Source organism: Ascidia mentula, chromosome 7 (assembly GCF_947561715.1).
Source record: "Ascidia mentula chromosome 7, kaAscMent1.1, whole genome shotgun sequence".
Classification (NCBI taxonomy): Eukaryota; Metazoa; Chordata; class Ascidiacea; order Phlebobranchia; family Ascidiidae; genus Ascidia; species Ascidia mentula.
The window spans coordinates 16439980-16460026 of NC_138572.1; the positions used below are offsets into that span (position 1 = coordinate 16439980).

General features: G+C 36.8%; 1 protein-coding gene across 3 annotated transcripts in view; it reads right to left on the reverse strand.

The window, feature by feature from the left end:
- LOC145908146 (uncharacterized) overlaps nt 1–20047 on the reverse strand; it is a 123759-nt gene that overhangs the window by 95684 nt on the left and 8028 nt on the right. The gene's annotated exons all lie outside the window — the stretch shown is intronic.

The window sequence follows — 20047 nt, forward strand, 5'->3', positions numbered from 1 at the left end:
TACCCCAGGATGTGAAGGATCATCGGATAAAATCTATTCAACAACATTTAGCAGAATATTAAATAATCTTCGTTTTGTTTTACTTTTGAAAAGGAAACATAAAATAGAAATTGTAACTTACGTACAAACCGTCCGGGTAGCGCCGAGTATTCCCAAAGTGAGAATGAACAGCGGTAATCGATATTGTAAAATTACATCTCACTGGACATGCTACAGAATAATTACAAGCTAGGCGTTGTAACAACTTCCCACTGCTCGAAGTTGGAAGAACAAGAGTTGTTGGAAGATTGTCCACGTTCAACTCCGAATCACAAGAATTTTCGCTGACTAAACAACATTCCATGATTCACATGCTAGGATAAGTTTATATAAATTTAGTTAAATAGATTGTCGAATCGGACAAGTGCAGTGTATTCGACCCCAACACGACAATGGATTCAACTTTGAAATTGTTTCCCCAAATTACAACTGAACAGTCCCATATTGATGAAATAGTGCATATACTGTGTTGTGTTTATTCAATAGAAGATCATCTGTGCAAGACCATTTGTTTATACAACAGCTGCAGAAAAAGCCACAGTTTCGACTTGCTTGGTCTTATCAGTGCAACATCAGTTACTTGTGAGGTAAATAGCCAGGCGGAGAGACTTTGTGGTGATTATGCAGGTGCAGACACACCCTGTGTACCAAACTAGGTATTCATGGGTAAAAGTGGATTAATCCCAACTATTTAGTTTGCGCGACCCCACAAAAACGACAAGTAATTAACGGCACGCAGCAGCTAACCGACGAGCAGTCGTATCGATTGCTTTGGTCAAACTTTGCGTTAACTTCAGTTTAAATTCAATCTCCAATTTTGACGAAAATACTGTATTTTTACTTTAATTGCATGTTGTATTAAGTTTGTACAGTATCCGATTCCTTAATATTCTACAGCAACAAAAACTTTGCAGCCTTAAATATACTGGACAAGAAATTGATGACTTATTAGAAAAACACTTGGTGTCAACTAGGTGAAAAATGATATCATAAACATAATTTTTAAATCTGATCGTGGTGCGATGGCAGAATATCCCCGGTTCGAATCCCGGTGTCGACAAATAAATATATGTTTGTGATACGTACTACTGATATACGGTGATGGTCACCTGCACATATGTGAAGCTAGTCGGGATCGTTGTGAGCTCGCGCATATGTGTAGGCATCCACTATATACATTTAGAACGAAGAGTTCCTATATTTCAGCGTAAAAGGCGGAGGACGCCTGGAAAGCCACAGCTCTATATTTTTCGTATCTAGCCCGGACTTTAGGTGAAAGTGTCATCAATGCAGTTTAAATCTGACTCCAAATAAACCAAATAATTTTAATTTCACCACATTTTGTGTTTTGTGTGGATATTTGTTTTGTAGAAGTTTTTCGACCAATTTGGTTTCAAAATTAAATATTTGTTTGTTTCCAAAAGTTTATGTGTCCAGTGCATGTTTAAGCATGTTAGATTTATGGAAATCATGGCATTATCTGAATCCATCGAAGCCTTGCGATGAGTCTACCGAGAGTTTAAGTTTTAGTCTTTCTTTAATGACATTTCTTTTATCACCAACTTCAAAATTATTTGCCGATAAAACTTATTCAAACCTCAGGGCTGCAAAAATATTAATTCCCAATGGTTCGTAATTTTCGAATCAAAACCAAAAAATGAATGTCTTCGAGTGATTTTCAAAACGAGTCTTACAAACTAAGTTAAAAATTTGATTAATAATGAATGACGTTACGTCTTAACTTTATTTAACTAATGATGGTCAAAATAATTTTCCTGCATGCTTCTTTATTGGTTTTAATTTCTTACCTTTAATGAATGAAAAGTGAGGTTGTGAACTTGAAGACAGGCCTCGCAACGTGGGACAACTCAAATACATGGAACCGGTTTCTGATTTCACAATTCCTGTTGAGCTTCCATCACCAGTAAACGTTCCTAACAAGGCACCGTTTGTGTTGCTTCCTTCGTAAACCTACAGTAAAGGTATAACGTAGCATACCTTATGTTAGTATGAAAAACGGAGAATTCCCTGTTCCACATGATCCAGTATTCGCATCCCAAACAAATTCTATTTTACATCTCAATATTTTACATGCGTGGAATTGAGTTTTTTGGTTTACGTTCGGTTTGTTGAGTATAAAAAGATTGGCACGTCTTGATGTAGTTGTTAAGATATCGTTGGAGATTAACAAGTTGCAGAGCAAAATAAGATTTTAACAAAAAAGAATAATTAAGGTTTTGACCCAAAAGGATGTTACGTAAGCTGTTCCGCATGAAAGATTTATGTCTAGGGTTCGCTTTAATATTGTTTTAACATCAATATCAAAACATAATAAAACCACCGTCTCCTTCATATATTTTTAAAATCTGTCAAATTTAATACAACAACAAATGTTACAGTGGTGTTTACGATCCGGGAAAATAACATTAGAATTGATCGTCATTAATATTATTTTTTGTTTCTTTCAGTAGCGAAAGGAAATATTTATTAACTTGTAGTAATAAGTTTGGTTCACGTAAGACCTTCCACCACTTAAAATTAAGGTTGGTTTAGTTGAACAACAAAGCGAGTATTTTCACCGAACAAATGTTGTTGCCGAGTGTGTTGTAGTAGAAATGTATTGCAGCAACGCCACCGTTTCCAGTTGATAAAACGTGCCCATAATTTGTGCAGGATGTGGAGATGCTGTAAGCAGTTAGGAGTCCACTATAAGCTGATGGTCGGCAAGATGATGATCCTCCGCCTACACAAGTATAACGTGTAATATGTCAGGTAATATCACATAACCACATAAAGTAATAAAAAAATACCTGTAACAAATAGGCACAAACACAAGAGCAAAGTAATTCCCATTTCAAAGTTTTCGTCAAATTCTAGAACGACAAAGAAATTATTCTAATCAAAAAACAATATGACCTGCACATAAAATGACTGATGATAGTTACTGATTCAACTTGTTGCAATAAATCCCACTCAAGAAGTTACTAACAATGTGAGCCAACTATAATACTTCGCAACAAATAACTTGCAAGTAATGCCACTAGGTGCGCCACTCCCACGCTTAGTTGCTATGACAACGGTATACACCAGCATCTTAAATTTTTCCACAAATCCAAAAAGTGAATACGCATCCCCATCGAACTATAAAAATGACATAAACATCACAATATTGTTACTAGTGATGCACCGAAACAGCTATTTTTATATTCGGCCGAAACCGAATATTCGGCAAAAGTTGCCGAATTAATTCGGCCGAATAAACCGAAACTAATTTTGGTATATCATCTCTTTCAACGCAATAAATTTAAACAAAACATGTGCTGGATTGGATCTAATCTTATCGTACAGCCTTTTTTGGCTCATAAAGAATAACCGCGTATTGTTCTAACTGCTTTAACTTGATTTTTATCCTTTTAACCAACACATTCGTACAGTTTAAACAAGGATAATTGCGAAAACCTTAGTTTCGGCAAACCGAACTTTCGGTGCATCCCTAATTGTTACCACATCATTCCGCTTACGTCATTGGTTTGTGTTTGCCCAAACAATTGCGAACTTGCATTATCTCTAGACAAGATAACCTGTTGTATACGTATACGGTTCATGTTATCGAGAAATGCAACGTCAAACAGTTACGACTTACGTTATAGATAAACGCCAAACCTAAGAAATTGCTAATTAAGATTACATTGTGATCTACCTCTGTTAAGCTAACACTGTTAATCGACAATTTCTTAAAAGTAATACGATCCAATTAATTTGTATCCTAATTACTTGGACCTTGCAATAATGTTTAACACTTTGCTTTAGCTGCCTCTCGATACCTACTTTTCCCGGTCAAATGAATGCGGACAAACTGCTGCAAGACCCCGGCTTTATAGAAAAACTGCATTACCACCAAACACGTAGCAAGTAACTTCCCAACCACATGATGTGAAGTTGTTTCTACTTTTAGAAATCGCGACACGCAGAACCAAGCACCTACTTTATATTCTAATTTAGTCTCCCACCAAACAACCTGAGATTAATCTTGTACCAGGTACTGAATGACTTCATAAATATGTGAATAAAAATGAGGTAATTTCAACGCGCATCTATGACAGAATATTTAATGTTTCAAACTTTCTATGATAAGAGCAGACATTGCAGCAGTGGTGATGCGCAAACGTTTTTCTTGCAAGAGTAATTTTACTCCAAATAGTCGCGCAACATGGATGATAGTGATTTACAGAAAATGTGGAAAAGCCAAACCGCTCAGGCAAAAACGATTCTCTGGCTATTTAACAACGGGACAAATGTTTCGCATTGAAATTTACGTGTGAAAGTTGCCCGAATGCAGCAAGACCGAAATTGCCTGCGCGTGTCAGACAAAATGACGTAAATATCTGCATTGAAGCCTGGGGCAAAATGTTGAACTTTTCGGTTCTGATCGTATTAATATTTCGCTCAGATCGAAGTTTTTAGGCAAGTTATTGACAAACATTTCTTCACTTCTCCCATACTTAACTCAACGTTACTTAATTTAATAGTGCGGCCACGTCCGACCGGCTAACCAGTTATTGTTTGACAGTTCGTTCTGTCGTTGAAACGCAACAAATATACACTGTTTTTTAAAAAGACGATAGACTGAAAGAATAAATATGGATTTTGTTGTTAGAGTGTTTTTTGCGATGAGCTTGTTATCATTGAAGTTACTCAATATTTATTGTATCGTTGTGAAGTGTGGTTTTATTTGCACTCATCAATCGCTACTTTATTTTGTATTATTTGTTTTCCACTTCTTGCGTTAGATGAAATGCCAATTTCCCTTTTAAATGTAATATCACATCAGATGTAGAAATATAAGATTCGGTGACATCTTATGCCTTCCTAATAAAACAAGCGAATTGTGATTTAACTCATTATAAATGTACAGTTATTAGAAAAAAATGAATTGAAACGGTTCTTATGACGTCACAAACGTTACAACACATTTCTTCCACAGGCGCGTTGTTGTTCTCACTTGTAACACATGGAATTATCCGACCCATTCGAAATATCAAACCTATTCAACTCTTTTTGTTCAGGGTTGAACCTTTACTGCTTTTATAAATAGGAGTTTCAGATCACTAACAATGGAGAGTTTGTTCATCGTATGCATGTACTTACTTTTATTACGGGACCAAACATCACAGAGTAACTCATGTTTATAGATTGTCTATGAATGTGCATTCACCGCAGCGGAGGGGATGACGCGCAACGTTTCGCTGGTGGCTTACGTATATATTTACTCCACTTTCATCGATTGCACCACAAATAACATAAACAGCTAGAAATGAAATAAAAAAATATTATATTTTTGCGTAGAAAAATATTCCAGCGGAAGCGTAAATTGTGACTGAACAACAATATATGTTTTATGACAACTTTACGTATGACATTGTTTCGTAGAATTTGTCTAAAGAACAAACCGTTTAAGTGTAAAAGATTGCATGGCTATAGTTTCAACCAAAAACAAAAAGCATGATAACTGGAACGTCACAAACGATTCGCGTTGGAGTTTACGTTTCAAAGTTGCTTGAATGCAACAAACATGTTTGCAGGCGCGAGTCAGACAAAATGACGTAAGAATCTTCATTGAAGCCTGGGGCAAAATGTTGTTCGTTACTGATCTTGAAAAAAGTTTTAACAAAACCTTCGTGACGTCACACACTTCACTTGGTGGTCCCAGACCCCACGTTTCTGTAGTGTCGTCATCATATTTGCAATTGTTATGTTTAAATTTCAGGCTTCAACCGGTTTTTTGTTAACGTCGGATGAAAACTCGCTACAAACTCACATTAACTAATTTACGGCGAACGTGCTATTCGTTCGTATGCACGGAAGATAATGATATATTCGGTCGATCTATTTGATGACACAGCTGCTTTTTCAAATGAGACACGGGATAATCCAAGCTCAAATAACACTGTATGCGCGTTTTGTATAAGCCATATATCTTTTGCGTAATGACACACAGAAAAACGAACGGACGAACGAACAAACAAAGGACATATAGAACAGATACTTTTATGCGCGTGGTTTGTAACGTTTTATAAATAAAAACTCGTGGGTTTGTGTGTTATGTATTAAACTGATCGATTGACCTTGGGTTTGATAGCAACTTCTTTATCAGGGAGTCAGATATACGGCGGTGTTATTATTTGTGTAGAAACATATAGAAATTTTAAGTAACGCCCCACAGTGACCCCGGTTCCGATCAGTTAAGCATTTGTTACTGAGGGAAATATTAAACATGGCTTTTTATTAGATTGATATTTGTTTTACAATTGACGAATTTTAAACTAACCTGCTGCCAAACGACGTTTCCCACCATAGCGATATCTCATGTTAAATGTGATTCTTGATACCTCTTGGTGCAATGAAGGGAAATTACCTTGTGTATGTAAAAGCAATAGAGCCAATAATGTTTTTTAGTGTGCTGCAGACAGGTATGTCAGCGCGTGCCCAAAATCTTGAGGTTTCATATCTCGCTACATTAACCCGACAGAATAATTTAGGCAAGGTCGCCAAATTGGACGATCATGCCGGGTTACGCATGGCTTTTCGCTAATCTTAGTATTTCTCAGCTTGGTGTATTACGGACTTGCCTTAAACTGTGGATCTTTGGCCGGCGATCGATTCGTCAACAATGCGCTAGGTGGCGCGATGGAGGCAGTGGCTTGTATGACAGGGATCTACGTCATCAGAAAGTTTGGTTCAGTGAAAGTTAAAGTGTTTACACTTAGTATGGCTTGTCTGGCATCCACCTTGGTCGTCCAACTTGCCAACGATAATTATTGTAAGTACGATGATGGAACAATTTGGTTGTCTTAAGTACGCGAATTCGATCGCAGCATATGTTTATGCTTGCCCTGTGACAATTCATTTCCGTACGATATTTTTAAACTAATTTGGTGTTTTTATCACATAATACGTGTGTGTTTGTGACAATTTTTGGGTTGATTTTGCAGACAATTTTTTGAAAATTTTTGTCTATATGTAAGGTTGGGATTGGGTATGAGAGTTTTGTATGATCGAGGTAGTTCTTTGTGAAAATGGTGCAAAGCTTGCAAGAGTCTTGAAATTGAATCTTTAGGGACATTTGTTTCAGAAAGAGCCCATGTGGTCAATGCACTAACAACATCATAATTTTCTGTACAATCAATGGAATTATCTAACATAGCAGGGATGCCGGTGTCACATTCATCATCACTAAAATGATTTTCCAAAAATTCCAACTGTGATTGGTCATAAAGTGCAGAAGTACTAGTAGGCGAAGTATCACAAACAGATTTATTGTCATTACTATCTAAGGAAATATCATCAACTTCTTCATTTGAACTGACAGAAGTCATCGATGTCTCACATACATTGTGTGACACATTGGCAATTTTGCGACGTTTCCATTGCTGTGTTCTTGCAAGTTTATGGTAAGGTTTGTAAATCGAACGTTTCGTTTTGGTGCGTCCCATAACGACCTCCTAATTAATAAACATACATTTATACACACATTTATATCACTTACTGTTATTGATTAATGCTTGTCACCTAATACTAGTTGGGTTGCCTTAGATATAAGTCGCCTACAGTCTTCTGCAGGCCACGCATTCGAAAAAGACCGATTTTACGCATGAATGATCTCCTTGTCGTTTTGGCCGTCGTTCTAATAATCCGTACCTACATGGTGTCCTCCAACATCATTATTATTCTTTCATTATTTCGTAAACGTTGTTTTACAAATTGCATGTGTTTTTTTAGATAAAAAAATATGTGAAATGTATACTTCTTCGGACGTAAAAAGTTTCTTTGCGGCAAACCAAAAGCAGTTTTGCTAACGTAATTACCTTGAAATTGCAAATACAGTGTAATAAAAGCCATTCTCAGTTATTTTTCTGGTAAGTCGATTATAGTTTTGCTATGACCAAATTGCATCCCTAGGACGGTATCCACTTACCCGCATTATATTGGGGGTTCCAATCTACCATACATCATCGATTTATGAAGATACGGCCATTTCTATCATACGCCTCTAGTAACTCAACTGTAATTGACACGAATTTCAGCGGTGTTTTTGATACACCACAAGTTTCTGTGCTAATTTTGACAAATATCTCTGTGTTACGGTTGTCAAGGAAAGCCCGGGTATTTGTCGAACAATTCTGGCAAGGCCCGGTGATACGACAGCTATAATTTCTGACTGGGTCATCGTATGCGTGTAATCACATTTATTTCGGGACCAAACTTCACAGATTAACTCATGTTTAAAGATTGTCTATGAATGTGCATTCACCGCAGCTGATGAGACAAGGCGCAACGCTTCGCTTGTGGCTTACAACTGCATTTACTCGACTTTGATAGATTGCACCACAAATAATATAAAAAGCGAGGAAAAAAATAAAAAAATTATTATCAAAGATACAATTCCGACGGAAGCGCAGATTGCCACATGACATTGTTTCGAGTTTACGTTTCAAAGTTGCCCTTTTGCAAATTGGTCGATGTAAAACAAAGCACAACACCCACGTGGTGCCAAAGTATCGTGTAAAGTAAACCAAGTTGAAATTTTAAATACAAATATGTAACATGTTCTTTTATAGTAATGGTCTATTTATAATTGTGTATAAAAACACAATTTAAATAAATATACAACCAAGAAATAACAAACGCCTCATGCTAAAATAAAACATACACTACATGATTTTCTCTAAACATATTGATAGCATTGATCGAAAATGTTGCGGATTATATTGGAATTTTCCGCTTCAAAAATTACCATGATATCGACAGTGATAAACAGCATCAAAATTCGGGACACACAAAAGTGCAAAAAGGCGTGTGGTCGTCTTATCCGAACTAACAACTCCCAAAGGAGCGGCGTCATCAGAGAATTTCAAAAAGCGAAGAGAGGAAAGTTCGTATCTCAATTCCCAAGATAGGCGCCTCCCACAACGAAATTTTACTGCTCACACACAAATCTGATGTCTTAAGATCGTTTAATTATTGCTCCCGAATTTTATTAGGAACATAGATAAACTGCTCATACGGCAAGCATCAAACATAGCAATTAACAAGTGAAAACATGTTAAAAACGCGTCATTCGCCAAAACACTTAAAAAGAACGCCTTTAAATATATCAAAAAAACGGATAGTCGAATACAGTTCAATGGGACCGTCTACAACATACCTAGAGCATTTTAAAGCTATATTTATTTCGTTTGGCCATATTATTTCAAAACGAAGACAAGTAAATACCTGTCAAAGACAAGCTTAAACCGCGCCGTCGGTTCGCCAAAACAGTTTTAAAAACGTCTTTTCGTATGATAACAAAAAAACTAAAGCATATAGTTCAATAAAGTTTAGAGGTATCTCCTTCTACATGGCTGTAGTATTTAACTGCCAAATTTTAATTCGCTTGGATGTAAAACAGAGATTTGGCAGGCAAATACCTCTCAAAGACAAGTATAAACCGCGCCGAAAGGGCGAAATTAACTAAATTTGACAGTAGTGTGCCTGTGTTTTGAACAATTTTAAATCAAGCGACTTGAAATTTTGCACACAAATATTAGATCTCAGTACAAAACGAGAAATAAAAACTAATTGGCGTCTGTCCTTAGAATTTGATTGTTTGCCGAAAACGCAGTTTGAAACTATGGTGTCTGAGGTTCGGCGGTTTTAAATAAATTTGACAGTTGTCCGCCTGTGATTTCAACATTTTTATATCAAGCGACTTGAAATTTTGCACACAAATATTAGAAGCCACTACACAACGAGCAATGAAAACTAAATTGGCGCCGAAAACGCATGTTTGAAACTATGGTGTCTAAGGTTCGGCGGTTTTAACTAAATTTGACAGTTGTCAGACTGTGATTTCAACATTTTTCTGTCAAGCGACCTGAAGTTTTGCACACAAATATTAGATGCCACTACAAAACGAGCAATGAAAACCAAATTGGACAATGTCTTTTAGTTTCTTATTGCTGCGCGAAAACGCATGTTACAAACAATGGTCGAGCGGAATTAACTAAATTTGAGAATTCCCGCTGGCAATATACACAATTTTAAATCAAGAGACCTGAAATTTCGCACACAATTACTAGATGCCACTACAAAACGAGAAATGAAAACTAAATTGGCGTCTGTCCTTTAGAATTTTATTGCTTGCCGAAAACGCAAGTTTGAAACTATGGTGGCTAATGTTCGGCGGATTAACTAAATTTGACAGTTGTCAGCCTGTGATTTCAACATTTTTATATCAAGCGACTTGAATTTTTGCTCACAAATATTAGATGCCACTACAAAACGAGAAATGAAAACTAAATTGGCGTCTGTCCTTTAGAATTTTATTGCTTGCCGAAAACGCATGTTTGAAACTATGGTGGCTAATGTTCGGCGGATTAACTAAATTTGACAGTTGTCAGACTGTGATTTCAACATTTTTCTGTCAAGCGACCTGAAGTTTTGCACACAAATATTAGATGCCACTACAAAACGAGCAATAAAACCAAATTGGACAATGTCTTTTAGTTCCTTATTGCTGCGCGAAAACGCATGTTACAAACAATGGTCGAGCGGAATTAACTAAATTTGAGAATTCCCGCTGGCAATATACACAATTTTAAATCAAGAGACCTGAAATTTCGCACACAAATACTAGATGCCACTACAAAACGAGAAATGAAAACTAAATTGGCGTCTGTCCTTTAGAATTTTATTGCTTGCCGAAAACGTATGTTTGAAACTATGGTGGCCAAGATTCGGCGGATTAACTAAATTTGACAGTTGTCCGCCTGTGATTTCAACATTTTTATATCAAGCGACTTGAATTTTTGCTCACAAATATTACATGCCACAACAAAACGAGCAATGAAAACCAAATTGACGTATGTCCTTTAGTTTCTTATTGCTGCGCGAAAACGCATGTTACAAACAATGGTCGCTAAAGTCGTTCGGAATTAACTAATTTTGAGAATTCCCGCCGGCAATACAAACAATTTTCAATCAAGCGACCTGAAATTTTGCACACAAATACTAGGTGCCAATACAAAACGATCAATGAAAACTAAATTGGACAATGTCCTTTAGTTTCTTATTGCTGCGCGAAAACGCATGTTACAAACAATGGTCGCTAAGGTCGTGCGGAATTAACTAATTTTGAGAATTCCCGCCGGCAATATAAACAATTTTCTATCAAGCGACCTGAAATTTTGCACACAAATACTAGGTGCCTCTACAAAACGAGAAATGAAAACTAAATTGGCGTCTGTCCTTTAGAATTTTATTGCTTGCCGAAAACGCAAGTTTGAAACTATGGTGGCCAAGGTTCGGCGGATTAACTAAATTTGACAGTTGTCCGCCTGTGATTTCAACATTTTTATATCAAGCGACTTGAATTTTTGCTCACAAATATTAGATGCCACTACAAAACGAGCAATGAAAACCAAATTGACGTATGTCCTTTAGTTTCTTATTGCTGCGCGAAAACGCGTGTTACAAACAATGGTCGCTAAAGTCGTGCGGAACTAACTAATTTTGAGAATTCCCGCCGGCAATACAAACAATTTTCAATCAAGCGACCTGAAATTTTGCACACAAATACTAGGTGCCTCTACAAAACGAGAAATGAAAACTAAATTGGCGTCTGTCCTTTAGAATTTTATTGCTTGCCGAAAACGCATGTTTGAAACTATGGTGGCCAAGGTTCGGCGGATTAACTAAATTTGACAGTTGTCCGCCTGTGATTTCAACATTTTTATATCAAGCGACTTGAATTTTTGCTCACAAATATTAGATGCCACAACAAAACGAGCAATGAAAACCAAATTGACGTATGTCCTTTAGTTTCTTATTGCTGCGCGAAAACGCATGTTACAAACAATGGTCGCTAAAGTCGTGCGGAATCAACTAATTTTGAGAATTCCCGCCGGCAATACAAACAATTTTCAATCAAGCGACCTGAAATTTTGCACACAAATACTAGGTGCCAATACAAAACGATCAATGAAAACTAAATTGGACAATGTCTTTTAGTTTCTTATTGCTGCGCGAAAACGCATGTTACAAACAATGGTCGCTAAGGTCGTGCGGAATTAACTAATTTTGAGAATTCCCGCCGGCAATATGAACAATTTTCAATCAAGCGACCTGAAATTTTGCACACAAATACTAGGTGCCTCTACAAAACGAGAAATGAAAACTAAATTGGCGTCTGTCCTTTAGAATTTTATTGCTTGCCGAAAACGCATGTTTGAAACTATGGTGGCCAAGGTTCGGCGGATTAACTAAATTTGACAGTTGTCCGCCTGTGATTTCAACATTTTTTTATCAAGCGACTTGAATTTTTGCTCACAAATATTAGATGCCACTACAAAACGAGCAAAAAAAACCAAATTGACGTATGTCCTTTAGTTTCTTATTGCTGCGCGAAAACGCATGTTACAAACAATGGTCGCTAAAGTCGTGCGGAATTAACTAATTTTGAGAATTCCCGCCGGCAATACAAACAATTTTCAATCAAGCGACCTGAAATTTTGCACACAAATACTAGGTGCCTCTACAAAACGAGAAATGAAAACTAAATTGGCGTCTGTCCTTTAGAATTTTATTGCTTGCCGAAGACGCATGTTTGAAACTATGGTGGCTATAAGGTTCGGCGGATTAAACCAAATTTGACAGTTGTCCGCCTGTGATTTCAACATTTTTATATCAAGCGACTTGAAATTTTGCACAGAAGTATTAGATGCCTCTACAAAACGAGCACTCAAAACTAAATTGGCGTATGTCCTTTAGTTTCTTATTGCTGCGCGAAAACGCATGTTACAAACAATGTTCGCTAAGGTCGTGCGGAATTAACTAATTTTGGGAATTCGCGCCGGCAATATAAACAATTTTCAATCCAGCGACCTGAAATTTTGCACACAAATACTAGGTGCCAATACAAAACGAGAAATGAAAACTAAATTGAGGTATGTCCTTTAGAATTTTATTGCTTGCCGAAAACGCATGTTTGAAACTATGGTGGCTAAGGTTCGGCGGATTAACTAAATTTGACAGTTGTCCGCCTGTGATTTCAACATTTTCATATCAAGCGACTTGAAATTTTGCTCACAAATATTAGATGCCACTACAAAACGAGCAATCAAAACCAAATTGACGTATGTTCTTTAGTTTCTTATTGCTGCGCGAATACGCATGTTACAAACAATGGTCGCTAAAGTCGTGCGGAATTAACTAATTTTGAGAATTCCCGCCGGCAATATACACAATTTTAAATCAAGAGACCTGAAATTTTGCACACAAATACTAGGTGCCACTACAAAACGAGAAATGAAAACTAAATTGAGGTATGTCCTTTAGTTTCTTATTGCTGCGCGAAAACGCATGTTACAAACCATGGTGGCTAAGGTCGTGTGGAATTAACTAATTTTGAGAATTCCCGCCGGCAATACAAACAATTTTCAATCAAGCGACCTGAAATTTTGCACACAAATACTAGGTGCCTCTACAAAACGAGAAATGAAAACTAAATTGGCGTCTGTCCTTTAGAATTTTATTGCTGCGCGAAAACGCATGTTTCAAACTATGGTGGCTATAAGGTTCGGCGGTTTTAACTAAATTTGACAGTTGTCCGCCTGTGATTTCAACATTTTTATATGAAGCGACTTGAAATTTTGCACACAAATATTAGATGCCAGTACGAAACGAGAAATGAAAACTAAATTGGCGTATGTCCTTTGGTTTCTTATTGCTGCGCGAAAACGCATGTTACAAACAATGGTCGCTAAGGTCGTGCGGAATTAACTAATTTTTAGAATTCCCTCTGGCAATATAAACAATTTTAAATCAAGCGACTTGAAGTTTTATACAGAAATACTACATGGCATTGCAAAACGAGTAGAGAAAACCAAATCGGTTTATGTTCCCTAGTTTTTTATTGCTGCGCGAAAACGCGTGTTACAAACAATTGTCGCTAAGGTCGTGCGGAATTAACTAATTTTGAGAATTCCCGCCGGCAATATACACAATTTTGAATCAAGTAATTTTTTCCAATTAAGAGATTTGTAGACAAATTTTGGTGCAGCTAACACTTTTGGTAACGAGATCCAATTGATATACTTTACACCATGTGTGTTAAAATCGTCATCTAATGCACAAAAAAATATCGTAACAAATTTTTTGTTACAGTCAATTTAACGATATATTTCACAAAAAATTTTGTTACGACATACCAGAAATTGAACAAAATTTTCCGAAACGAAATTGTTCAATTTTGAACGAAATTTTGTTACTCAGAACAGTTTTGTTATCGGTATTTCAGAGTAAATGGAAAATTGCATTATGCCCCATTACCGTCTGAAAAGTCTATCCGAGGAACGAAAATATGTTCCAACATCAAAAATTATGTTCTCCGAAACGAAAATTAAGTTCGGGCAAAAAAAATTCAGTTCCTGAAACGAAAATTCCGTTCCCGTAACGAAAATTCCGTTCCAGTAACGAAAATTCTGTTCCAGTAACGAAAATTCTGTTCCCGTAACTAAAATTCTCCACCAGTAACGAAAATTCTGTTCCAGTAACGAAAATTCCGTTCCCGTAACGAAAATTCCGTTCCCGTAACGAAATTCCGTTCCTCTAACAAAAATTCTGTTCCAGCATCAAGAAGTCACTTTTTTGAACGACATTTAGGTCGCGTATCAACAATTTTCTTGAAAGAACGACAATTGTGTCCATGGATCGAAAAAGAACCTTCGACGGAAATGTAATTAATACCTCATAGTACGATAATTATGTTCCAAAAACGAAATTTCTGTTCCAGTAACAAAAATTCTGTTCCAGTAACGAAAATTCTGTTCCAGTAACGAAAATTCTGTCCCAGTAACGAAAATTCCGTTCCCGTAACGAAAATTCTGTTCCAGTAACGAAATTCCGTTCCCGTAACTAAAATTCTGTTCCAGTGACGAAAATTCTGTTCCGGTAACGAAAATTCCGTTCCCGTAACGAAAATTTCGTTCCCGCAACGAAATTCCGTTCCTGTAACGAAAATTCTGTTCCAAGATCAAAAAGTCACTTTTTTGAACGACATTTAGGTCGCTTATCAACAATTTTCTTGAAAGAACGACAATTGTGTCCATGGATCGAAAAAGTACCTTCGACGGAAATGTAATTATTCATCATAGTACGATAATTATGTTCCAAAAACGAAATTTCTGTTCCAGTAACAAAAATTCTGTTCCAGTAACGAAAATTCTGTTCCCGTAACGAAAATACCGTTCCGTAACCAAAATTCCGTTCCCGTAACGAAAATTCCGTTCACGTAACGAAAATTCTGTTCCAGTAACGAAAATTCTGTTCCAGTAACGAAAATTCTTTTCCCGTAACGAAAATTCTGTTCAAGTAACGAAAATTCCGTTCCCGTAACTAAAATTCTGTTCCAGTAACGAAAATTCCGTTCCCGTAACGAAAATTCCGTTCCCGTAACGAAAATTCTGTTCCAGTAACTAAAATTCCGTTCCAGTAACTAAAATTCTGCTCCAGTAACGAAAATTGTGTTCCAGTAACGAAAATTCTGTTCCCGTAACGAAAATTCCGTTCCCGTAACGAAATTCCGTTCCCGTAACGAAAATTCTGTTCCAGTAACGAAAATTCCGTTCCAGGATCAAAAAGACACATTTTTGAACGACATTTAGGTCGCGTAACAACAATTTTCTTGAAAGAACGACATTGTGTCCTTGGATCGAAAAGGTACCTTCAACGGGAATGTAATTATTCCTCATAGTACGATAATTCTGTTCCAGAAACGAAATTTCTTTTCCAGTAACGAAAATTCCGTTCCCGTAACGAAAATTCCGTTACCGAAACGAAAATTCCATTACCGTAACGAAAATTCCGTTACCGTAACGAAAATTCCATTCCCGTAATGAAAATTCTGTTCCAGTAACGAAATTTCTGTTCCAGTAATGAAAATTCCGTTCCCGTAACGAAAATTCCGTTCCCGTAACGAAAATTCCGTTCCCGTAACGAAAATTCCGTTCCCGTAACGAAAATTCCGTTCCCGTAACGAAAATTATGTTCCGGTAACGAAAATTCCGTTCCAGTAACTAAAATTCCGTTCCAGGATCAAAAAGTCACATTTTTGAACGACATTTAGGTCGCGTATCAACAATTTTCTTGAAAGAACGACATTGTGTCCTTGGATCGAAAAGGTACCTTCAACGGGAATGTAATTATTCCTCATAGTACGATAATTCTGTTCCAGAAACGAAATTTCTTTTCCAGTAACGAAAATTTCGTTCCCGTAACGAAAATTCCATCACCGTAACGAAAATTCCGTTACCGTATCGAAAATTCCATTCCCGTAATGAAAATTCTGTTCCAGTAACGAAATTTCTGTTCCAGTAACGAAAATTCCGTTCCCGTAAGGAAAACTCCGTTCCCGTAACGAAAATTCCGTTCCCGTAACGAAAATTCTGTTCCAGTAACGAAAATTCTGTTCCCGTAACGAAAATTCCGTTCCAGTAACGAAAATTCTGTTCCAGTATCAAAAATTCCGTTCCCAGAATAAAAATTCGGTTCCAGGAACGCAAGTTCTGTTCCGGGAACGAAAATTATGTTCAATGCATATTTTCATCTTCCCGTAATTGTCTACGTTTGAAAACATATATTCGTATTAAAATCAACCTTATACTCGTGAGCAAAACCACGTTTTCTTCGTCTCTTTGTCGACATGTAGTGGTGATTTTTGGCTTGGTCGATTTTCGGAACACAATTTTTTGTGCGATATTACCCAAATTGTGATTTTGGAAACACAATTCAAAAACCAAAATATGTTCCTGTAACGAAATTTTGCGTAAAAATAATGTTCCCGAAACGGTTTTTCTCATTTGGGAACGAAATTCCGTTTCTCGGAACGGTTTTGTAACGAAATTTCGGAACAAAGGCAAAAAATGTATTATGACTTTACCCGCGCGTGTCAGACAATATGACGTAAGGATCTGCATTGAAGCCTGGGGGCAAAATGTTGAACTTTTCGGTTCTGATCGTTTTAATATTTCGCTCTGATCGAAGTTTTTAGGCAACTGATTGACAAATTTTTTTAACTACGTCCACACTTTACTCAATGTTGCTTAATTCAATGGTGCGGCCACGTTCCGATCTGTTAAACATTTATTTCTTAACTGTTCGATCTCCCGTTGAAAAACAACAAATATACACGTTTTGTAAAAAAGAATGTATTTTTTCTTGCTGATTGTGTGGTTGTTCAGTATAAATGTACAGTTATTAGAAGAAATAACTCAAAACGGTTTTTGCTTGTGAGGTCACAAACGTTGTAACACTTTTCTTCCACAGGCGCGTTGTTGTTCTCACTTGAAATGCATGGAATTATCCGACCCATTCGGAATATCAAACCCATTCAACTATTATTGTTCTGGGTTCAACCTTTACGACTTTTATGAATTAGGGTTTTAAATGTAATTCCAAATTTCTTCGCTTGATTTGCGTTCAATCTTTGCAAAATACGACGCCGAGCGTTTTTTAAGGACGCGTTTATAATTGTCAAGTGCAGGTTTTTGCGGCAACAGATACTTTTAGTAATCGCGACACGCACCGCCAAGCACCTACTTCAGCTTCTAATTTTGTCCCACACCAAACAACTAGAGATTTATCAAGTACCAGGCACTACACGACTTCATCAACACACTGCAATCACAAGTATGCAGTAAACACGGTAAGGAGACTTGAACACACAAACATAGGAGAGTTTGTTCATCGTAAGCATGTAATCACATTTATTTCGGGACCAAACTTCACAGATTAACTCATGTTTGAAGATTGTCCATAAATGTGCATTCACCGCAGATGATGGAACAAGGCGCAACGCTTCGCTTGTGGCTTACAACTATATTTACTTTGATAGATTGCACCACAAAAAACATAAAAAGCTAGGTAAAAAAAAAAAATTATCATTAAAGATAAAATTCCGACGGAAGCGCAGATTGCCACATGACATTGTTTCGAACCTACGTTTCAAAGTTGCCCGAATGCAGCAAACATGTTTGCAGGGCGAGTCAGACTAAATGACGTAATAATCTTCACTGACGCCTGAGGCAGAATGTTGTTCGTTACTGATCTTGAAAAAAGTTTTAACAAAACTGTCGTGACGTCAAACACTTCACTTAGTTGTCCCTGACCCCAGGGTTGCTTGAATTTATTCAATATTTGTTTTGAATACGTTTCACTAATTTAAATTTACCCATTTTTTATTGCATTGTATAGATTTTGCTTGCGAGTGTATGTGCACTGTCTTTAACTACTAAGTAAATAGATGCTCTTTTTTTAGTGTATATTTCTCACAGACAACCAGGCGAATTTTGCAAATATTGCATGATGCATGATTGTTTTTGTTTTGCTTTTCTCTGCGTAAACTTATAATGTGTGAAATATACACTAAAAATAAATTTTGTTTTTGAAACAGATTGAATTTTGTTTCTTAAACAGAATTTTCAAGAACACTATACATCATGGCGCGGTTTTTGCTTGTCTCTGTCAATTAATCGGGGAACAGACTATATTTTTTTCTGCCACCACGTGATCATCTTAGCGTCTTTTAGTGATCACCGATATTGTTATCTACAGCTCTTCGGGCCAAAAATTATCAAATCGACGTTTCGGTTGCTATGATATGCAGTTGCTATGTATTATTCACATTTATCAACATTCTGTAGAAGTACGTTTTCAAAACAATGAATTTTACACAATGTAGAAAATTTTACAAAAATTCATATCTACATTGTCAAAGTCTAGTGTTATACCGCGAAAAATATACAAGAAGCGATTTAAACGTTCGCGTAACTGCGCAACATTGTAGTAAGTTACGGAGTTGTGCCTTCTACCACATTCTGTTTTAAAAAAAAACATTCTGTATAGACCACCGCCAGCTCGCAAGCCCTGTCCATCAGTGCGGCGAATCATTTTATGTGGCATTTCCCCGTCAACAATACGTTGGACGTTAATTGTTCGGAATGTATCAGTTAATAAACAAAAAGTTTAACTTCGAGAATACGCGGTTAAATTGTGCTGTGTTTGGTAGGAAATTGCCTGTGATTTGTTTGTTTTACATTCAAGCGTATTTAAATTTGGCTGAAAAATGTTATTCTTACCTGAAAGACATTACCTGAAAAACTGTACTTTTGGGTTTTTTGTGACCAGACAAAAATACAGTTTAAAAACCAAAACATGACCATTTCGAATGGTGGTTGTTGCGGAATGTTATTTCTTATTTAGGCTATACATTCAAGCAATGTATACAAATCTTTATTACACCCATGCATAAAATGCAACCGTCTCATTTCATTGTTGTAGCGCATTACCGCACATTCTAGTACTGTAATTTGGTCCGGTTTAGTCGTGGTTCCTATTTTGAATTCATCCTTTTTAATATTTTGCATAGTAATCTAAGATTTATGTAGATAAGGATCGCCTAGTGCACTAATATTGTGTTCTCTGTCTGTTCCGCGTATACCGTTAATGGTATAGAATGTCGTTTGTTTCGTATCGCTTGCTCAGGATCCTATAGATAGCGACAGTACGCTTAATGTCCAGCTTGTTTAAACTTAAAGACCCAATGCAGCGTTTCGAATTGCTTACTTTCAAGCAATCATTTATTTTCGCTGTGTTTTATGAAATATGTCTTGACCGGCTGCTGTGCTGTACTTTTTGCTACCCCAAATCCCCGGTTTGATATTTTTGGAAGTCACGTACGTGTCAGTGACACAGGTGTTACGAATACAACACCGTCATTACACTGATTCTAAACCTGACACTGACAATTTGGGGTGCTCGACCGTACGTGGCGCAATGGCGGGCCTAAATAATAATATTCTTACGTTATGTGAAATACGACATGGTTGTTTGAAGGAAAAACATGGCTTCCATAGCCCTCAGTATAGAGAATTTATATATGTTTGGTGAATAACGACGCCCATTATACTTGCGA